General features: G+C 34.7%; 1 long non-coding RNA gene across 1 annotated transcript in view; it reads left to right on the forward strand.

Moving 5' to 3' along the window:
• Window positions 1-7497, forward strand: part of LOC120588979 (uncharacterized) — a 31951-nt gene extending 24454 nt beyond the window's left edge. Inside the window, exons 2-3 of the long non-coding RNA XR_005649359.1 lie at window positions 2614-2675; window positions 7434-7497. This is a non-coding gene — a long non-coding RNA (uncharacterized LOC120588979). The remainder of the gene's footprint in view (window positions 1-2613; window positions 2676-7433) is intronic.
• Window positions 7498-22928: the final 15431 nt, after the last annotated feature.

Here is a 22928-nt window from a genome sequence, read left to right on the forward strand (position 1 = left end):
TAATATATGCACTAATATTCTAATATACGGTTCCTGGTATGGTTGACATGAACACAATAATTTATTAAATAGGTAACATTACACTAAATAACAGTATAAGTCACTCGATTATATCTATAGTTATACAATAAACCACTGATAGGAGATGAATAACTGTTAAGTAAGCAATTCTCTCCTCCTTGCTTCCATACTTTGCCCTTAAGCTACCTGGATATTTTAAATACCAGTAAATAATAAAGTATTTTTTAACAGTAGTATGCTGAGGTGAGCTTTACCAGCTAACTCCCAAAACCTAAGGGAATCAAGGAAACAGATAAAACTTGGGGATTTAAAATTACATCTATAAACCAAAGCTGGTTCACTCAGCAGTCAGGAGCATGTCTGAATATTAACCCTCTCTTTCTGCTGTCGTGTTATACTATTCATTATAAGAAATCTGCAGCTCAATTGAGTAGACACTGGGGATTGAAATTAAATAATTCAATCTGAATCTGAATCAAATAACAAAGAAAGCCATTCCTTCTCTACTGTCCTTGAATGAAATATATATATATATTTATGTCCTTGGCATTGCTCTTATGCATTGCTCAGAAGCTAGAGCACTTGCCTAGCTCTGTCATCAATCTACCATGTGATCCAGGTCAAAAACTCTACATTTATTTCAATGTTCTCATAGTTAAAATGCAAATAGCAATTCCTCGTTCTATGTGTGAAAATGTGAATGGGCAACCAGGAAAAAGAACAATGCAAATGGTGTTTATCAAACACGTGCTAGGTATCAGGTACTTTTACCCAAATATTTTCTTTAATACTAGTCTCTTTTTAATAATCTGTGTTCAAGGGTAAGGAAAATTTGTAATATTAGTCCTCCTAGCATCTGGGCATTCTACTTAGTTTGGGGAACTGCAAAGATAGGAGGGAGGCAGGGGTCACTGTCACAAGTTGGGGTATCAGATAGGATTTTCCTTTGCTCCTTAGAAGCTGAAGAACAGCCACAGTACCTAGGTTTGTCCACCTGCCTACAGACTTGAATCTTGAAGGATTTATTCATAGGTGTAGAGACTGTTTGCAGTGGCTATAGCAGAGAATCTTTAATAATATCCCATCTACCACTCCACAAAAATCTTAATGTGGTAGGATCATGGCTGCATACGGCTTCCTTTGGTCCCTGCTCATTTTTTCCCCATCTTCCTAAGGCTTCTGGGGTTCCCTAATATCTAACCAGTACTTTACTTTCCCATTGAACTTAGCCATAGTAGTTTCAGTTTTTGTTTTTTTGTCACCAATCATTTTGATTGGTCCAATAGGAATTATCCTCTGTATTTTAAGAAAAAGGGAACCAAGACCCTTGTGGATAACATGCTCATCAGTGCTATTGTGGTGCTCACTCTGTGTTATATGAATAGTAGACAGGTCAGGCGGGATTTAACCCTATGTCTCCCCAAAAGAGAATGTTCTTTGAATTACACTCTGACCTTTCTTTTCATCTTCTTCCTGTTTTCTTTTCTTGTTTTTTTTTCCCCCTTCATTTCCTCTCACCATTTCTCTTTTCCATACAAATAATTTTTTAATTTAAATAATGAACTCAAGTTTTTATTTTTAAGCAATCTAGTTTTAATCCTTTACATGTATTAGCCAAAGTTAATTCTAGATTAATATTTAGAAGCTTATAAATCCCCCTTGGTTATAGAGTATAATTTCAGGCATCTTCTGACACTAAACAAAATATATATTCTCCTGTTCCATAAATAATTCCAAGTTCTTTTCTTACATCTTGGTAGGAAATCCTAATCAACAGAAGGCTGGTTGTCTGCTGCCTTTACAAGCATGTACTGCTCACATAACACAATGACATAATGCAGGGCTGATTAGTATAAATACAAAGACCAGGAACAGCATGAAATCTTTAATCATTTAATTCTAACTTTATTGTGTATCTCTTGCAAGAGTAAAGGAGGCGTTAAATGTCTCCAATTTAAACTTGAATTAGAATAAATGTAGAGGCACTTTTAGTAACCAGATAACCAGTATTTAAAAGAAATAGGAAAACATGAAGTGTGGTGATCGCATTATGTCCAGAAAGTAAGGATTCTACTGGGCTTTATAACAGAATGTGTAAAACAAGTAGAAAATGTAAGTTCATCCTGACAGCTGCTAGAGAGGTATCCAAAAAATAGAAAAGAAAAAAAAAAGTGATGTGTCAACATGTATTCACCTGTTAGCAAAGGTGTGAAGTAAGGAGGAACTATTATGAAAGCTTGTCAGAATAGGAAGCATTAGGGACTAGAATGTTTGTCATTCGGCCTGGCTATTATGACTAAATGGCAGGTAGAGAAGAGTCTCATGTCTGTCTGAGTGGAAACAGAGATTATAAAGATGCTGAACAAGCAGGGTTTTGATTGCTGGGAGTAAACAGATGAAATCCAAGGCCAGCTGTTGAATAGTATATATTAATGCCTCAGGCATAAATAAATGACGAGAGGCCAGTCTAACCTGAGAAAGTTATGGTATTCAGTTTCCATTCAGCTGAAGAGGTAAGAAGGAAGAATAAATTGCCTTTCGCTGTTGAATCAAAATGAGGAACAGTATATATTTTTTTCTTTTATTCCACAGAAGAAGACAAGAAATCAGACCTCCTAGGTGGTCCATGCCTCTAAAGAGAGCATGATGCCCAGGTAAATACTTTGTAGAGCCAATCTCTGAGTAAGGTTCTCATGAGAAAGCCAACTGCCACTCTTCTGAAGAAACTAGAAGAGATTGAATTCATCCTGCCAGTTACCTCTCAGATTATTTCTTTAAACTGAAACTATAGAACAGAAGTTCTAAAACTTCACGTTCATAAGATTTACATGCATAGCTTGTTACAATGCAGATTTCTATGTCATGATAGGGCCTAGTAAATTGCATTTTAACAGGCACTGCAGGAGATTCTAACTTGTAGAAACCTTCTTTATTGCCATCGATAAATCCTGGAGAAGCTCTGAGGCTAAAGGGACCAGTTTTTCTGCCTTTATTTCTCTCCACTGAAAGTGGCCTCCAAGGGAGTTGCTGTCCTGTTAGTGTCTATGTCCACCGGGCACTTCCACTTGCTTCTCTCACCTTCCTTCCTAGGTAGACCTGCAGGAACACTGACTTAACCATGTGCAAATATTTCACTGAGTATTTCTGCTTTTAAAAGTTATTTTTGGAATAAAAATATCCAGCCAGCCCATCAGGACCCAATTCCTGGTGCTAGCGCACTGGCTGGTTTGCCAAACAAGCCTGCTTAGTGACCTCGTGTTGAGTATACAGGCTTTATACTAGACTATGGGTATCAGGTCTCTTAGGCCATTTATTCTCCTCTCTCTTCTTTAGACTTTACCCAAAGCACTTTATATACTACTGGTAATGTCCTCTCTGCCGCATCAACTACTGTGACCGAGATATAGCCAGACTTTTTCTATTTTCCTCTCTAAATCTCCAAGAATACTAAAGCACCATGTATATCCCAATGTAACGCATCCCCATATATAATAAAACATTTTGTTTCTCTAGTGGCTTACAGTTTCCAGTTCAGTAATGAGCCTTTTCATTTAGTTCCATTTCAAAAATCTTGGGGAAAATCTAGTATTGGGCAAATATAAATCATGTTCCCACTTATGGGAAGAAGAAGCATTTTTACCCAGGCAAAGAGTGGTAATAGAGATATCATTATGAAGGTGTCTTAATCTTAGATGCTGTAATGACAATTTCTGACAAGGCTCACATGTGATTTTCTGGTTAGAGTGGGTGATTTTCCTGTCCCTGTTGCTTCCTTTTGTGTGTGTGTGTCACCTACCTTGGCTAAACTTGAGTTCTGTAGTTGGACAGGTACTTTCAGAGGAAAACTAGATATTTCTCAATTTTTTTTCCAAATTAAGATTATAAAGACAGTAACCGAATACCTACTATGTGGCAGGCAGTTTGCTATAGACTGTGTAGATCATCTCATTCCTATATTAGCTTATGCCTTTAATTTGCACATATATAGACTTGAGGAAAGACTCAGTTCTCATACTCCTTGCCCTCCCTTTGTTCCAGGATAAGATTATGATAATAGACAAAAGCAGGATTAAAAAGGAAGAGTTTACTGCATGGTAAACATTTTATGTCCATTATTTCATTTTATTCTCACAACAATCCTGTAAATTAGGTACTGTAACTATCACTATTTCATAGATGAGGAAATTAAATGTAGTAAATAACTTGATATAGGTCTCATCACTGGTAAATGAGGAGATAAGACTAGGGCCCAGGTCTTTCTAACTGTATTCGATTGTGCTGTATTACTATGTCATTTATGCAACTAAATGTCCTATAAGGGTCCTGGAAATTTCAACCAAACTGAGATACTTTGAACAGCTGACCTTAAGATGAAATTTGTGAATCTGTAAGATTTTGAATTATCTAGCAAATTTGGAATTAACTAAATATTCTATTAGTATTAGAAATTTTCTTGACATTTAAAATGCCTCTTATTGTATCAATCACAAACCTACTTTAGCCATCTAGTTAAAATTTAGATGCTAATAACCAACATGTTCTTCTAATACGACAATGGGTATGAGCCTTCAAGGACATATCCAAAATGCTTATCCATCTGGAACCAATACTTTTGGTAGTAAATCCCTTTCCACAAAGATACATAATATGGATTAGCTCTTTCACTTGCCAAATGTTATATCTTAAAATATAAAGTTCAATTTCCCAAATAGAATTGTGCCTGATAATTGGCCATTTCTCACCTTAATTTATTGACAGCTTATACTCATTAACCAACTCTTTTAATTATCTGCAGCCTACTTATTTTTAATAGACGGAAAAGGGTTAACCAGGCAAGTTAGTAAGTTTCTCTTGCTCTTCTATTAGCCAGAAAATCTCCTCTAATTTTTGTCTCCCTGCAGTAATCTTTTACCTGTTTCTGTCAATGAAAAAAGAACCAAGGGCTTTAAAAATAGATTTTCAGGAAGCTTTAACTCACATTTCTAACAAGGAAACTGTAAAGAAAAGGATTTTCTTAGATTAGATTTCAAACACACTGCTCAGAGATCTTGCATACTTTGAACTAAACATAGGAAAATAAACATCGAATTTGAATTCTAGAAAATTCTGTGAATATCTAAGTGAACATGAAATCAAAGCCATTCTGAAAAACATATTATTGTGTTAGGAGTTCTATTACCATTAAATTCTACAGAGCATACTCAACTCTTCTTCATAAACAAGATGCTTATTTTTGATGTGGCTGTCATTTAGAATATAACTATAAATCTAAGTATATTAAAATACTTGGACACAGTTATTTTCTTTTCAACCTTCTGGGTGTATTTGGGGGCAGAAAAGGAGGGGAAAGAACAAGTTTGCAATGATTTAGGTGAAGATCTGTATTGTGTGTTGGGAATTGATATTCATGTCTTATGGTTGAATAGCACTCATTGTCTGTGACTAATCATCAGCTTGGTTTTGTGACTGGATTTCATTATGTCTGTGATATCCCAAATTGGAGATTTTACTTTAGTAAATACAATGCTGCTATGTTCTACATTAAGGATACAAAAGAATAAATTACATCATTTGTTTTACTGCAAAATTCTTGGGCAAGATGCCACTTGAAGAGTTGTTATCTTCATCAGAAGATAAAGGGAATTATTAAGAAGAGAAACATTTTTCCAAGAGCCATATCAGGAGAAATATAACAACTATTTTGGCTATTGATTTGTCACCAGATCACACCGTCTCATACCTATTCAATCATCAAATGCTAGGAAGAGCCTTGGGTTTACATTTCAACTTCTGATACTGCTATTGCTGGCTTATGGCAACTTAACTTTTCTAAGTTGGCTTCTTCATCTGTGACATGGGATGGTGATGTCTCTGTCACGTGGTTAGTATGTAAATTAAATGAGGTAGCTTGGGAAAGTGTGTGTGCAGTGCCTACCACAGAGCAGGCACGCAGCAATTGTTGAATTTAATTGTATGAAAATTCAAGATTTACTAACTTTACCTTATTCTACATAACCTTCCAAAAGTACCAATATGCCAAGTACAAAGTGTCCTATTTGGGCAACAGAAAAACAGATGGGTTTGTAGGAAAGGGTGTCAATATCCCTTAAGCAAATTAAACTTTTCCTCTCATGTCAGGGAGGAATTCTGTCATACCAGGACTTTTGTGCCTTCTGTCCCTCACCTTCCCCCACAGAAAGCTCTATTATATTTTAGAGCAGTCCCTCCCTTCACTGCCAGAATTATAGTCTAAGGGCCCAGAGCCATCTGCAGTAAAACTCACTAATGAAATGACACAAAAACTTTCAGAGAAAATAAAGCTCATTTCTGATACTCCCCATGTCCTACAATCTATTCTTCCCAAGCCCTGCCTTTCCTAGTCAGGCTCTGCCTGACCTGTGTCAAGATGATCCTAGGCAACACATGTCAGGCAAGCCACAGCATCACTGACTGCTGTGCTGACCACAGCACGGAGGCACGAGACTGACTGGAATGTGAGGGGAAAGACAGTTTTCCAGATTAACATGACAATGAGAACATATCTCATGCAAAAGTTAATCAATGATTAATATCAGCTGCGGTTATAGTTATGACAAACCTCAGGGTATTAAAATCATGCATTTCATGTGTTTTGAATGATGGCCAACTTTTATTTTAGTTTAAGTCCTCCCTCATATCACACCCTAACAGAGACTTGTGTACAGGTTGTTTATCTGGAAACTGATCCCAGGAAGCACAGGTGAAGATATGGGGGTAATGGGACCAGAAAGAATACATTTCAGAATTGTCCCACCCGGAGCCAAGGAAGCAGGATATTTACCAACCAACAACTGTCATTCATTTGATGATGGTTGCCTCTAGGGTCAGCATTTAATCAGCATTTTGAATGCTTCTCTGACTTGGTATATAGCAAACTCCTGGGGAGCTAGAGAGAACCTCAGGGACAAGAAGTAAAGAGATGTGTGCTTGGGGTGGGAAGTGGCTATGGTACATGAGGACAGTTCGCCACAGTTGCAGATGAACATAGAGAGGGCCAAGGGCATGTGTCTGCTGCTGACTCTTTATTGCAAAATATTTGAAGCAATCTGATCATACATAGCACTGTGATGATTTGTCTGTGTATACATATGCAGATATATATATGCATTTTTATCATTACAAGCACAGCTAAATAATATAGGAAAGGTTCATGTCTCTCCTCTCTTAGCCTATTTAATCCCCTCTCACTCTTCACACCTCCACTCAATTGTCTCTTATTCAAAGAAGCCTTTTTTCATCCCTATAACTAGGTTGAATTTATCTTTCTTTAACACATTCATGGAAAAAATGTATTTCAACTCCAGTGGCATTAAGTAGAATTGTACTTTTATAATGAGTTGTATAATAATTTGATTAACATTTTTATCTCCCAGGAGGCTCTCATCTCCTTGAAGTCAGGAACCAGTGCCCATCAGAGGTCTTCACCTTAGACTGTACTAAATGAATATATAGTGAATAGATGACCCTTTTTAAAAGATCATAACTCTTGGGAAAGAAGGATCGGTAAGCAATTATAAAATGATGTGATTAAGTACCATAATGATAATTACAAATTTCTGTGGGAACTTAGAGGAAAGAGGAACAAATTCTTACTAGAAAGAAAAACAAAGGTAATATTAATAGAGCACTTATCCAAGGGGAGGTGAGATTAGAACTTGCCATGAAATAGGACAAAAAGATCTCTAGAAGAAAGGAGGAGAAAAGTATGTTTTAGAAGAAAATCAAGAAGGCATTAACTCTACGCAGTAATGTCTGAGTTTCATTAAACATATTTTTGTCTATTTAGTACCTAAACATTTGTATATATATGTGTGTATTCATATATACATGATATATATGCTACTGAGCCAAAACAAATCTTGATTCATGTGCAGTTTTTAAATGACATCAGAATAGCAATAACTATTTTGAAGTGACTGCCAACCGGTTTTGGCCAATCCCATTTAACAGACCATTGTTTTGGGGTTGGAACAGATCAACCATGCATTAAAGATCACTGTTTAATTATGAAAGACTTATAAACAAAAGATATTTTAAAAAGAGCATATTCAATATCTATCTTTGTTTATAACTGGTGAGCATCTTCAAAAATCACTTTCAATATGATTCAATCTTTGGATAAAGCTATTAGCTTATTTGGCACAAATACATGAAAAAATAAGTAAATTGGAGTCCTTCTTTGGGATTTCTGTCCTGTGTTTAATTTTCCAAACTACTAATGAAGCAAGAAAAAACTTAATGACTCCTCAAAATGTGTTACTCTTTATTTAAGAGACTAATGTTCACGACTGGCAATCTTGTGTAGTTATATTAACAGAGTAAGGAATTTATCCACTCAGTCATCCCATTGCCTTGGTGACTAGTATTGCAAGTTGCAACATGAATGGTCGACAAAGGAGTATGTCCTTGGGCAGAAGACAGAGCTAATATGATTGCCTTGCCTGGGATCTGAACTGAAGAATAGGAGAGAAGAGGAGGGTGTAGATAAGGAAAGAAGATTACACTTGGTTGAATTCATACTCTGTGTCTGGCACAGAGCACATTCTTTAATGTAACCTTCGGAACCTCCTGCCTCTGGGTGGCAAAATTTTATAGATAAGGTCTATGATCAAGGGATGGCTGAATGACTTGGCTATATAACCCATTATATCATCTATCAAGGCATCCAAAATATACCAGCAACATAAATAAAAAGAGCAAATTTGTCATGCAAAGACAGCTTAAGACAATTCCCCTAGTTTCTCTTTTCTAGCAGATTGTCACTGTTATGTCCTATTTATATGAAAATATTAGGGTTGGTTCTTCCTGGACAGGGTAGAAAATGCTAGAATTATAAAGCAACATGCTAGAAAGTAGTAGAGCTGAGATTTAGACCTAAGACTTGCTCCAAAGACCATCTTCTTTGTCTTTTGAATTTGAGATGTTTACTTTATCATCAGCACACTTTACCACCTAGGTATGATAACCATTTGTCCTTTTGCTCACACAAACATTTGTACAAGCCTGAAGGATTTGTTTTGACTACTTGGGGTGATTTGATGGGTTCAAAAACTAGTATTACTAGCATGACATTTTAAATTATATAACATGATTGCTTATAAGAAACACATTCCTTTTTATAGATTTATGATGCCTGCTGTGTCATGCAATTAAATGTTCCAGAAAAGCATTCTCAGCATGTCATATTTTTGAGGCTGATTTATAGGATTACATCTTTCTCCCTTTGTGATTCAATTAAAGCATTTTACATTGAGCTATTATAGGGTTTAGATTCTGATCATAATTTGGAATTTGAACTATTAGATTAGCATGTGAACTGATTATAAATGAACTGAATTTCTTGTTTGCAAGAGACCATAACTAAAGCTGAAGTCAAATGTCATAAGAAGCAGTTAAATAAAGGCCTATAAGATAGACTTCGATGATAAAGTAGTTAATACCAATATGTGATTGATTGTCGGGTTCTATAAAAATTTAAATATAAAAATAGAAGCCTGGTGATACATGCTTTAGATTTTAATCCAGGGTTGAATTGTTCTCAGATTTATTGAAATATATTTAATATACAAAATTTCTCCAAAAGATTTCTTGTATTTCTTCCCACCCACCAAGGGGTTGAATTATTGACCAAGTCAGCAATGTAAGAAAAAAAAATCCTCTTTTGTAAGGACTTGGAGACAATCCAAGAAAATTCTGCTTTCAGATCCCCTGAGATCTGAGCCCAGTCTAGCATTATCTGGAAAGTTTTATTCATTGTATGCCTAGCTAAAAAAAGAAAAACAAAAACAAAAAACTCTTGAATGAGAGTGAATGTTTTCTCTAAAAATCATCAGATAATAGCTTCAGACATGTCAAAATAGAAAAAAATAGAGAATCACTAGTATTACCATCAGAGCTTGGTTGGTGGTTCTTTCAGGAGGAAATATTTTTGTTCTGATGTTTGTTTTATTTTTTATATTTGATGGTGAGGAGAGTTAAATCTAAATTGAATGATGTCAACTGGGCATTAAGAAATAGCACCTACTCTCCAGGAAATGAAGACGGCAAAGGCAGTCAAACATGAAAATAAATCTTTAAGTGATGTAATAAAAGAATGATAACTTAAAGATGATGCATTTGCCCTGGCCTGTAGAGGTGTCAAGTTTCCACCTGCAGGGATAGATAAGTCTACCTAATAGAGAAATATAATTTTGAAAGAATAGTGTCCCAGACCACTTACAAAAACAACAAATGAGTGATCTACTGATAACATAAATTTGACACTCTTCAGTCTTTGAGGATGCCATTAGGCTGAATGCATTTCCATCCAGAGAGAATATGGCCTCATTTCAGGCCTCATTTTCCCTCTCCTGGCCTGTTGTAATGGCCTCCTAACTGGTATTTCTGACTCCTCCTTTTACTACCCTCTCCAATCTATTTTTTCTGTCACCAGCATAATCTTTCTAAGACCCAAATCTTAAACCGTTTCCATGCTTGAAAACTTCACCAACACACCTTTCACTATAGAATAAATAGAATAAAATCTGGATTGGTTATCATAGTGAAGAGCTCTTTGTCATCTGGCCCTCCAATACCACTCCAGCCCCCTCACTCACCACTCTGTGCCTCATCGACTATGCTCCAACCATACTAAATTATTTGAGATTTTTTTTTTTGGCCTATGCTGTTTTATATCTGTGTACTTTTTGCATGAAGACCTCTCAGTCTGATAGAATCCCATCATGCCTGGAAGCACTTACAAATTTTTCAGGCATGATTTCCTACTGGCATCTCTATTCTCAATCCTATTATTTTTAATTGAACCTTTACATTTTTGCCAGATTATATTCCCCAAGTCATAGAACATATACTACTTACTCAAATTCGTTGGTTTACATGCATATCGGTTCATATCCCCATGTTGGACTAGAATTCCATGAAGGTGGTATCATATCTTATTTATCTTTGATATCTAACACATGTCAAAGTTACAAAGCTCCATGAAACTTTATGCTTTAATGACTAAAAGCTGTGGGCAATATTTATTAACATACTCAGTTGAATTTAGCTAAGGTGGTGAGTTTAAATTTGTATGGATTTTAGTTTTCCCTCTTTGGTTAGGCCAAGGTAAGAATCTTACTTAATACTTACTCAAAGCTCTTTTATAACAAAAATGTTCATTCTATGCCTTGTTTCTGGTGAAATGATGCTACGGAGAAATGATACATGTTGTAAAGGTGTTTTATACCTGTAAAACTGCTTATTCCATTGATATGGAAAAGGTTACAGTGGTTGAGTTAAGAATAAAATATTACACATTCATTAAAATGAATTGACTAGGTCTGTAGACATCATCCTCTTTGATAGAGCTGACAAACAAAATGTTGAATAAAAACATCAAGTAGTAGAATTATATTAACTTCATATAAAACATATTACATATGATATGCATATATGTGTATATATAATATATACATGTATGTATATGAATATATGTGTACATATTGTGTGGTATGTGTATATATGTGTGTATATAAATATATACATAGAGAGAGAGAGAGAGAATATCCTCATTATACTCAGATTCTGCACGGGCTGATTCACTAACTAGCTAAAATTTAGTTCTAACTCTAAATCAATACTTGTGGTACTTTCACCATTAGTTTTGAACACGTGCAGATCATCATTTGAGTCAACTGACCTGCATGTTCCTAACCGATGTCAAAAAAGACAACATTGGACCTTTCTGTTCTAGTTCTCATCCTGTAAACAAGTATCCTTTCCACAGTATATTTGGTGCCATGTTTTTTGCATCTTTGTGCTTTTTCTTGGCGATCTTATACTTTAAAATGGTCCCCCCAGTGCTGACTTGTGTTCCTGAGCACAAGTAGGCTATCATGTGCATCACAGGAGGGAGTACCTGTTAGATAAGTTCTGTTCAGGCCCGAGTAACAGTGCTGTTGACAGTGAGTTCGATTCAATGAATGAATTAAGACTATATGTTAAACAAAGTACCTTTAAACAGAAACACACATAAAAAAGGTTATTGGTATTGATTTGTTGACAAAAATGTTCCACTCTCATGAGTTAGGCTCAAGAGAACTTAACTGTGAATAATGAGGATTGACTAGAATAGCATTTATATGAATTTTGAAACAATTCAAAAATAATTTATAGCATAAATGGATACAGATCTACCTTGGAATAATGTGAAAATTATTGGTTGGATATAAAATAAATTAATTATACAGTTACTTAAATAGAGAAAGCAAACGGAACTGGAGAGGGGAAAAAGGGACTTAAATTTAAATGTAAATTGCACTCTTTTTACTTTAAAAAGATTGTAGCTCCCCAAAAGAAATAAATAGCAGTTGATTATCTCTGTTCTCACCTACCGAGTTCAGACACTCATTATCTGTTTTGGTTTTTGACCTGGGCAAAGTGCTTTAACCTGTTATATAAGTCATTCATTTCATAATATCTCATAATATTGAGCATCTTCAGTTTGATGGTCAGGAGCACACACATTTAATTCCCAGTGCATCTTAGCCAAACCTACTGCTTTTTTCTGTACTGCAAGACCACCTACCACATGTTGGTCTGGTGACATGCTTTGTACTTTTCCACTGTCCATTCTCATGTGTCTTTCATCTCTAATGCCGTGCCTAAGCAAATACTACCTGTTTTTCAAAGCTGTGCACGCTCAACCCCTCCTCCACACTCCATCTTGGTATTATAGTAAGCATTAATTTTCACAAAACTTTTGCCTTGTGTTCTTTTATATCATTCACATCCTTATATGACTCTTCTTTTTTCTATGGAAGTTGAAAAGGTCCACAAAGGCAAAGATCAAGGCCTTTTCCAGTGAAACCTCTAATTTAATAGACAATTGCATTTCTGAAGCATCTACAGAAATTAAATATGTGAATGCTGAACTACATGTACATATTATAAGGTAATTCCATTCCCCAAAACCTAAAAATTACTATAAATTTTCAAAATTATTTCTAACAATTTGAACATATTCTTTGATGGCATGTTTGCTTATATTTTATTTATATTTTGATTTTCCTTTATAAATTAAATAATTATAAGTGTAACTATCATAAACACCCAAATGAAGCTAAAGATTTGGGGCTTTTGCTGCTGATAGAATATGAGTTTGTTTTATAAGGAGGCCTCTTTTTTATATTCTTCTTACTATCTAACCCCTCCTAAGGAGTTTTGCACTTATCATTTTATTGCTTCTCTGAACTTCTTTACACATCCTTCATTGGGATTAAGAAGAATTCATCTTACTGGTGAAATGTGGATACTACACTGAAAATGGCAATATTGGCCAGTCTATCCCTTTTTCATCTTCTGTCCTATTTGCAATGGCCGCAGTTAGGCCACAGCTTGCCAGATTGCTGGCTTATAACAATGTGTGAAGTCTGCTTTACAGGCCCAACTTTTCCCATGGGTGGATTTTAAGATCTAGATGAGGAGAAACATTAGGAAGTATTTTTCATGTCTCACATCAAGCTATGTTCTCCATTCTAACCTTAACAAGATTGAAATACCTTGGACTTTGGAAATTATTGGGAATCTAGCAAGATCATTAATGACGCTGACACTATGGTTTTATATTCTTATTGAGTCTTGGTCTACTGTCAAGAGTCAGAATCCAAAAAGGATAATACATGAATATATATCTGATTCAAATGCCGACATTTAATCTTTATTTTTATTTATTGTATTTATTTTTTATGTATTGTATTTATAGTTTATTTATTATAAATTATATAAATTTATTGGGGTAACATTAATTAATATTATATAAGTTTCAGGTTTACAATTCTATAATACATCACCTATATGTTACATTATGTGCTTGTCATTTAAAGTCTAGTATCCTTCCATTACAATATATTTGACCCCATTTACCCTCTTCATCCTCCCTTCACTACCTCACCCTTCTTCTCTGGTAACTACCATACTATTGTCTGTGTCTCTGAGTTTGTTTTTTGTTCATTTATTGCTTTCTGTTTGATATCCCACATATGAGTGAGATCATATAGTTACTGTCCTTTTCCATTGATAGGATCACTTAACAGGATCCTATCAATTCTTCAAATGCCCAACATTTAATCTTTATTATATTAGAAAGTGGCTATAGGCTTGGCTGTGGAATAACACAGCCCTGAGTCCAAATTGCTGCTCTGACACGTACTAACTCTATGCCTCTATTTCCTCATCTATCTATGAGGATACCAATGGAAACTATTTCATGTGAGGATTAAAAAAGATTGTGAGGATTCACTTATCTTCAGTACAGTTTAGCTGTTATTATCCCCACTCATTCTTTAAATGGTTACAGACAATGCTCTGAGTACTAGTGATAAAGATATAAACTAGACCAATTCTCTTTCATAGTAATATAGTGGAAGATAGACTCTACAGAGGTAAACATATTCATTAATTGATTTCACAACCTTACTGCAGAAATATTTATTGAGCACTCAAGCATATACCAAGTTCTAAGTACTACTGGGCACACATCAGTGAGGAAAACAGACAAAAAAGATTATCTAGTTCTAAAGATAACAAATAAGGAAAACAAACTGAATATATACAAACATATTCATGATATCACTCTCTAATATATGAAAAATAAAAGTTGTGGAATAGAGAAGAAAAGTCAAGAATGAGAAGAAAATGTTTAGATTGAATTTTCTAGGCATACAACCCATCAAGTGTTCTAAAGCTTAAATGAGCTTGAAGTGTTTGAAGGACAGAAAGAAGTTCATGTGGATAGAGTGTCCAGAGTGAGAGTGAGAACATTATGATATTAGACTGGAGCAATGGGAAGAAGCCAGATAAGGTAGGGAATTAGAAGCTTTGATAAGAGGTTTGTAGTTTAATAAAAAAAAACCGTTAGGAGTTTATAAGCAAGGAACTGGCCTGACCTGATCAAACTTTTTTTTTAAAAAAAAATCTCACTGTCCAAGAATAGATCATAGAAAAATAAGAGTGAATGCAGGACCAGTTGCAAGTCCAGGTGAGAGGTGACATTGGCTTGGGCTAGGAAGGTAAAGATGGACAATGTGCTAGAAATATATTGGAGGAGAAAAATTGCTTGCTTAAGTGTATGACTTGATGCAAATCCTATGGAGGGCGGTATCTGCTCCATTTCTTCTATTGCACTTGTTATGGGCTCCATATTTCATTCTAGGCTACTGAAGACATTTCAAACATCATTGGGATATATATGCTAAGTGGGAAAGCCACTTAGATTATAGCTGCAAACATCTAGAAATGTGACTCTTGTTTTGAACCCTTAAAATTGACAAAGGGAACTGGGTACTGTGTCTTACCAAGGGATATGTGGAAATAAACAAAACTAATGGAATTAATTTCTATATCATCAAGTCTATGTAACATTTTAAAAATGAATCTGCCCAAAAATACATCTGTTGCAGCGTCGAATAGGTTCTCCCTTCACACCTTCCCTACCTTCCTATTCATGAGAGCCTTTCTTCCATATTACAAAACAAAGGCATTTCTCTCATTCATCTTAAAGCTTACTGTGGTTCATTATTTGGGGGACGGTAAGAAGAGACTATTTTAAATATTGCTATCTGGAAAATATTTTTTTAATCTAGGCATCGGAAACCTGTAGAAGGCTTCCTTGTACCTATGTTGGCTTACATCCAAGGACAGCATCATAAATTGGACCTTTTTTCATGGTTTGGTATTTTCTGAATTGACATATAGAGAGGAGTGATCAGAGCAATGACTGCTTTTACTTAACAACCTCAAGTCTTCCTTCCCCAGACAAAGGTCAAAATAAATCTTTTCCAAGGGAGTATATGTGATATCAAAACAAAGGAAGCATTGGTAAGAAATACTGAAGGTTGTCATTTCATCTGGATGACAAACCCACTGTCAGATGATTCTCTGACTCCTTTCTTTTCCTTCTTTCATTCCTTTGCCTTCTCCTATCCTTCTTTTCTTTTTGATTTTTGTCTTCTCCTTGTCCCCCTCTTCTGTCTTTCCTTTATTCTCCTCTTCTTCCTTCTTCTTCTCTCTTCTCCTCCTGCCTTCAGATTTGGAATTCTGAAGTGACATGCATGCTATTACCTAGTAACATGTTAATCTGAGGGGGACCAGTAGTGTACATCAGCTTTGATAATTAGGTTAAATGAGAGTAAGTATTTAGGACTGCATAGACACAGGGTAGTCAGAAGGATTACTCGACTAATTGTAACAATGTCAGCCTGTAGGCAGAATATGTCAAAAGCAACTAAATATCTGTTTTATGTGGACTTTTTCTGATATATTGAATAAACTAAGAATGTGTTTCCAAAGTATTGATGAAAATGTATTTAATGCACTTGGTCATGTGAAAACAGTTTATCAAAAATATTTTATTGGAAAGAATTTTGAAATTAATAACCTTTTAATTATCTTAATTTTTTCTGACTATATTGAGTTGAAATAAGGTGCCTCTAGGTGAAAGAGTCAAAGATATAATCAATAGTCATTTTACAGTATTAAATTCTTTGTATTTCTCTCCAAAATTCAGAAAATGAGTTATTGTAATGACTCAGTTTAAAAAAATATCCTTTGCAAACAATGGGATTTCTAGTTTGTTGCTGTTAAAAAAAAATTGAAGAACATAATTGAGTTGCCTGCTAATTTTTGCTATCATTATTTTGTCATTTCGGTGTTTGGGGCTTTTATTTCAGAAGGGCTTTAAAAAAATTGATTGACATTACACTAAGAAAATCCCTTCCATTCTGATCTACTTGTCTGTATAAATGTTTTGCTGCACAAACATCTTAAAAAACACACAAAAGGGCATAAAATTAATGTTGAGTCTTATCTAATTTTTTCAGTATTTTTCTTTCACAAATACCTAAATTCAATGGAAAGAGATAGTGTATTTTGTTTAGAGATTAATTTCTAATAAAAGTATGTTATATATGTTTAATAATTTATCAAAGTTTCTAATTTGTCATTTTGTTCAATTGTTAATTATCATCGTTATGATGACTCAATATAGAAAGGACTGTTTAATGCTTAGAATCTTATGATCAAAGAAATTTTTTAAAATTCGATAAAATATTTTTATAGCAGAAAAGCATGAGTGTGATCAATAAAATCATTCGGGCATAAAATATATTATATTAGGATTCAATTCTGTAAGAGAAACAGGATGCAAATACACATTCAAAGAGGATAAGAAGAGAGAAAATTTATGGCTGCTAACGGAAAACTTTTTCATGTATATTTATAAATTGCTGATGGTGGGTATCAAGTTGCTATGGTATGTTGATTCCATGGGCTACATTTAAAAAGAAGTATATAACACTTTCATTTTTGAAATGTTAATGTTTCTAATCACTAGAAATTGTATAGTTTGCAACTTTTAAAACTCATGATAAAATTATTCAAATTTACCAGGTTAGATGAACGAAAAAGAAGAAGAAGAAGAAGAAGAAATATATATATATATATACTGAAGTTCACTGGTCTTTGCTGCCTCCAAAATCCAGACTTCTATGTAGATACTCCATCTTTTTTTTTTTTAGTTAGAGGGAGTGTAAGATATAATATCTCTTTGAGGATATATTCTTCACTTTTGAGGATATATCCTAACATGTTTAAAAACTTTAGATTTGTAGGAAATTCCATGAGGTAGTATGTTTTCCAAGGATATACATTTTAATTATATGATGTATGTATCTTACCAAGACATCTAGAATATCTGCTGCCTCCTGTTTTCTAGTTCATAACATGATACTTTTAATATTGCAGAGAAAAGTTTTTCCTGGGGGTGATAAGATAGTCAGGGTCCCTCTTGTCTAGGTTGTGATAGAAAAAGAAGATAATTGACAAATCCTTGAATCATGATATAAACAGTATTCTGCTGTTCTGTCTCAGGGAAAATTAACTCTAAAATTTAGAAGAAAATTTATTTGTCAGATCAATAATTTCATATTTAATTGTAAGGGCTTTATTAATTGGCTCCATTGGGATGTTCATATATGGAATGCTTATTCAGTTGAAGTCACCACTTGATTAAGTTCCTCATAATCCTATTATTCTGAAGAACTGTCAATCATATGCACAGGAAAATCTCAGGAAATAAATAGGAATTTATTTGGAATTATCACCTCTGTATCATTCAAATCTTTCAAGATATCTTTGCAATTACATTAAGGTTGAAAGATTTATTTTGCTTTTATCACCTCTGTATCATTCAAATCTTCCAAAATATCTTTGCAGTTACATTATGGTTGAAATATTTATTTTGCTTTGTTGTTTGAGTAAGGAAGAAAAAATCCAATGACTTCAACTTGTCATTATTACTATATTAGCCCCTATGCTAACTTCATTGACTTAAGTTTCTGCTGATTGCTGAGACTCTTTCTTGTCGTACATACAGGAACTGGGGAAGTGACCAAAGAGATGGCTGGAGTCCCTCTGGGCCTATCATATGGTGAGTACAAGTAAGAACTTAATTTATCACCAGTTCCCTTCAAACTCTCATTGACTAATACATTGCTATGGTATTTTGGGTCTCTGAATAGTGTTTTGCCATTTCTAGAATTCAAAAGAGGGTCAGTTTTCCTTCTCAGTGAAGTTACCCAGGTCAATGGCTGTGGGGTAGTCTAAAAGACTCTTGAGATATAGAGGACTAAAGATTGACTTAGGACTAGAAAATAGGAGGAAGGGTCTGACTCTGCAGCCTGGTAACTTAAGTGAGCCTTTTGTTCTAGGGACTTGTGAATTGTTGATTTTGTTCCTGGTGAGTTCTGGATTGGTTAACAAGAGCGATCTCGATGCCAGACCTTTCCCTGAACCCTGATTATCTCGTGCATTTCCCTGCCTTTACAATGACTGTGCTCACTTTGTTGAAGGCATTTAATTTTTAGCACTTAGGGATAAAATCTCAGATTCATCCCACTCAACCTAAGATGAGAAATAACAAATCTCTCATAGATATTCCTGGCCTACAGAGGACAAGCAGGAGAGCTCTATTTAAAATATTTTGTTCAATTGTTGCACCTGATCAAGAAGAAAAGAGGGTATAGAACAGGTCACAGACATGGGAGATACCGAGTATTCTGGAAAATCCCATTCAGCATTTCTATTACCTGCGGTATTGTATTTCCTTACTGTGGGTCACTCAAAGGCTTTCTGGTCATTGTTTGGTTCTGATTGTGTTGCAAATCCAGAAAGTGTTTAATCACTGACAACTGCCCAAACAAGCATGAGAAATGGAGAACCTCTGGTAATTGCACACACATCACTTCAGCCCAACCCCAAGTTACTTTGTTCTTGCTTTGATTTGTACCTAGAAAATCTATGTCCCTATATTTAACCTAAAATTGTGTTATAGAATGTACTAATAAATTTCTCTCACTTATTCTAAATGCAACTTTTTCTTCTTTACTCATATCTTCAACCATTCAGGTCATATTGTTTTCCAGTTATAATTACCTCTTGAGAAATAATGAGTGGGGACAATTGTTAACTATCTTTCACTAAATGTGGGTAATGCTTCTATATAATTGCACCATTCAGTAGCTTAATAAATTCTATGGATCTTTTCAGATAATCTTCTCCCAGTTATTGGGATCTCACTCAAATGCCTTAACATATTCATATGGTTAATGAATATAGGCAACATAGCAAATTTAGTTGTGATGTAAAACAAAGTGAAAGTTTAGCATTTTATAGAATCCGTTTCCATATTTTTCCCATACTTCCTCCTTAGTGTGCACATGGATCCAGCTAAATATATAATTAATAAAATCCTTTTCCTATTGCCTCTACTGCTAATTTCCCATTTGGGAACTTGGGTTGGCAGGAGATGTTGTCTCATCATTTTGCCCCATGTCAACCCAATAACCTATTCCTATACCCACATTTTCCTAAGCATCTGTTCTCAAAAATCCAAGTAACAGAAAACAACTCTGAAATATACACACACACACAAAAGCATAGGTCATAGCATCCATGAAAGAGCTAAACTGTCAAACCCTAAGGTGAGAGCTACAAGAAGTCAGTCAGTTGTGTTTCTACAACTGTGGGTATATTGTCTTCTCTATGTGTGGGCCATAACTCCTGGTATCCTAGGTAATTCAGGCTACTGTTTGAGTTTATTTTTCAATTGTTTGGCTATATTTGTGATTTATCCTGGGGGCAAATGGTGGGGAAGGGAGGGATCATTCTGAGAATAAAGGATTGTTTCTGTCTCTCTAATTGATTTCTCTGCTGACTACACCATGTTTGGTTCTCCTTTGCCCCATATTCTCTATCTTCAAATTATTCTGGAGTTCTTCTGCAAAACTATTTACTCCTTTCTGATGGTCTCTTTTCTAACCTGAATAGGATTTCAAGGTGTTCAGGTATCCATTTGGTCTCATTTTCATTTCATCATCAAGAAATTCTCTACCATTTAATTTGTTGATGGGACTCATTCTGACTTTGCAGCACAGTTATAGATACATTTTATTTGTATATTTCTTCTGTAATTTCAAGGCAATATAGTTAAGGAGTGATAAATGAATGACTTAATTGTCTGCCATCTTAGATAGTAAGACAAAAAGAATTTTAAAATCCTACCTAGTTGCTAAGGAATGAGATTACACTTCATATGTGTGAACTTGTGATTGATCTTCTCTCCTATTTTGAAGATTCGAAAAGCAAGAAGAATAATCACAAACACCTTTCACCTAAATGAGAATAGATATATTAGATTTATCAGAAAAGGATTTAATTGGGGCAGTAGGACTATTATTGTTAGCCTCGAGGAATCTTTGCTGAAGAAAACTCCTCGTAATTACTTATAACTAAAAACCAGGAACCAATTACTTGGGCTACAGAGTCCCATGTCCAGCAAAAGATAGTGTAAGTGTAAGGGTGTTTGAGAGCTCTGAAAGAGGCTATGTGATGTGCAAGACAGCATCAAATGTAACTGAGAGATAATAGTGGAAAAATTGAGATAAATTTATGTTAAAAATTTATGATGCAAGGGAAGTGGTTTATAAGGGGGTTATTAAAGAGAGAAACAGAGTAATGGGGCTTTTAAAAGGGGTAGTATCAAGGAGAGAAAAACATTAAAATGTGCTTATTTCCAAGAGATCGCTTCCATAACCAGCTATATTGAGGACGTTATTTGTGGGTATAAAACGTGAGAGAGTGAAAAACTGGAGACAGAGAATGAACAACTCGTTTAGGAAGTTTTAGTGTGAACGAGGAGGATCATTCAAATTATACTTGGTAGAAGGTGTGGTGCCAAGGAAAGGTGTTTAAATATTTTTTAAGTTTTGTCATTTGAAAGAAGAAACGAGCTGAAAAGGTAAAGGCTTCTCGCATCGTCTTGATGATCTGGGCTGGATATATTTTGGAAATAATTATAAAGCATCTGGGTGATATATTCTTAGTAAGGAAAGCGGCAGTGTCCACCAACTGGCACAAGTTCACCCAAAACTTGCCCAACTCTCTTCGGGTGCTTTTTGAAAGTTCTACTAAATCAGCGAAGTCATAGTCCAATGTCACAGGTATAGGAAAGAGATATTAGAGAACTAATACTTATTGAACACCATGTAGGTGATAAGTACCATGATAGGCACAGTCATTTTACTAAGGGATGCATTTTGTATTGCCAAGGGCTTTTGATTAGATGTCCTTTAAATTTCCTTCCACAATTTAACATTCTACTATTTTTCTGTTTACAAGTAAGCCTGTATGTTCTTCATAAAATTGTATTTTAAAACTGCCCTAAAACAAAATTAGCCACAGCCACTGATGAATTCATCATTATTATCAAAATACAGGTCTACCTGAGAACACTGTGCTGCATGCATGTTTGTCAGCTGTATGACTTACTTTTTCATAATAAAGAAAGTTTAAGCAATACTTCAAAATTTCAAGTTAAAGGAAACTTCATGTGTGATTAGGCTACTACTTTGGTTCCTAGTTCTTTACCGATTCCTCATAATTTTTCTGTATTTGTTTTTAGTAAAACTAATATTTTAAAGCTCTAAAGCATAACTCCTTATATGTTTGAAATTCCTATTAAAGGTCACAATTTTAAAGCCACTTTCTGCTAATTTACACCCCCACAAGGACATGGAGGGGCCAGAGAGGAGGTAAAAGGGCTGGGGGAAAGGCAACTGATAGTATTCTGCTAAGCTGTTAATATATAATCATTCCTTTTGTTATTCAATCTTTATTGAGATATAATTGACAAATAATATTATGCAAGTTTAGGTGTAGAATGTGATTTGATACATGTATATAATGCAAAATATTTATCATAATAAGGCTAATGATTTCATACATACATATATATATGTATAAAAATGCTAAATGTTTATCCTTCATCTCATGTTAATTACCATTTTGTTGTCATTGTCATGGTGAGAACGTTAAAGTTCTACTCTTATAGCAACTTTCAAGTGTACATTACAGTACTGTCAACTATAGTCACTTTAGATCCCCAGAACTTATTTGTCTTATAACCGTCAGTTCGTACCCTTTGAACAACACCTCCGTATTTCCCCCACCCCTCCGCCCCTGGTAATTGCCAACCTACTCTCTTTTTCTATGAGTTAAGCTTTTTCAGATTCCACATGTAAGTGCTATCATACAGTATTTGTCTTTATTTATTTCACTTAGCATGATGCCTTCAAGCTCCAACCATGTTCTCACAAATGGCAGGTTTTCCTTCATTTTTATTAATAAAAAAGTATAAATCAATCTATCTGTCTATCTAGATGGATAGATGAATGGATGAATGGATAGATGATAGATAGATAGATAGATAGATAGATAGATAGATAGATAGATAGATAGATAGATAGAAAATCTTCTTTATTCATTCATCCAAA

The sequence above is a fragment of the Pteropus medius genome, unplaced genomic scaffold (assembly GCF_902729225.1).
Source record: "Pteropus medius unplaced genomic scaffold, Ma_sr-lr_union100, whole genome shotgun sequence".
NCBI lineage: Eukaryota > Metazoa > Chordata > Mammalia > Chiroptera > Pteropodidae > Pteropus > Pteropus medius.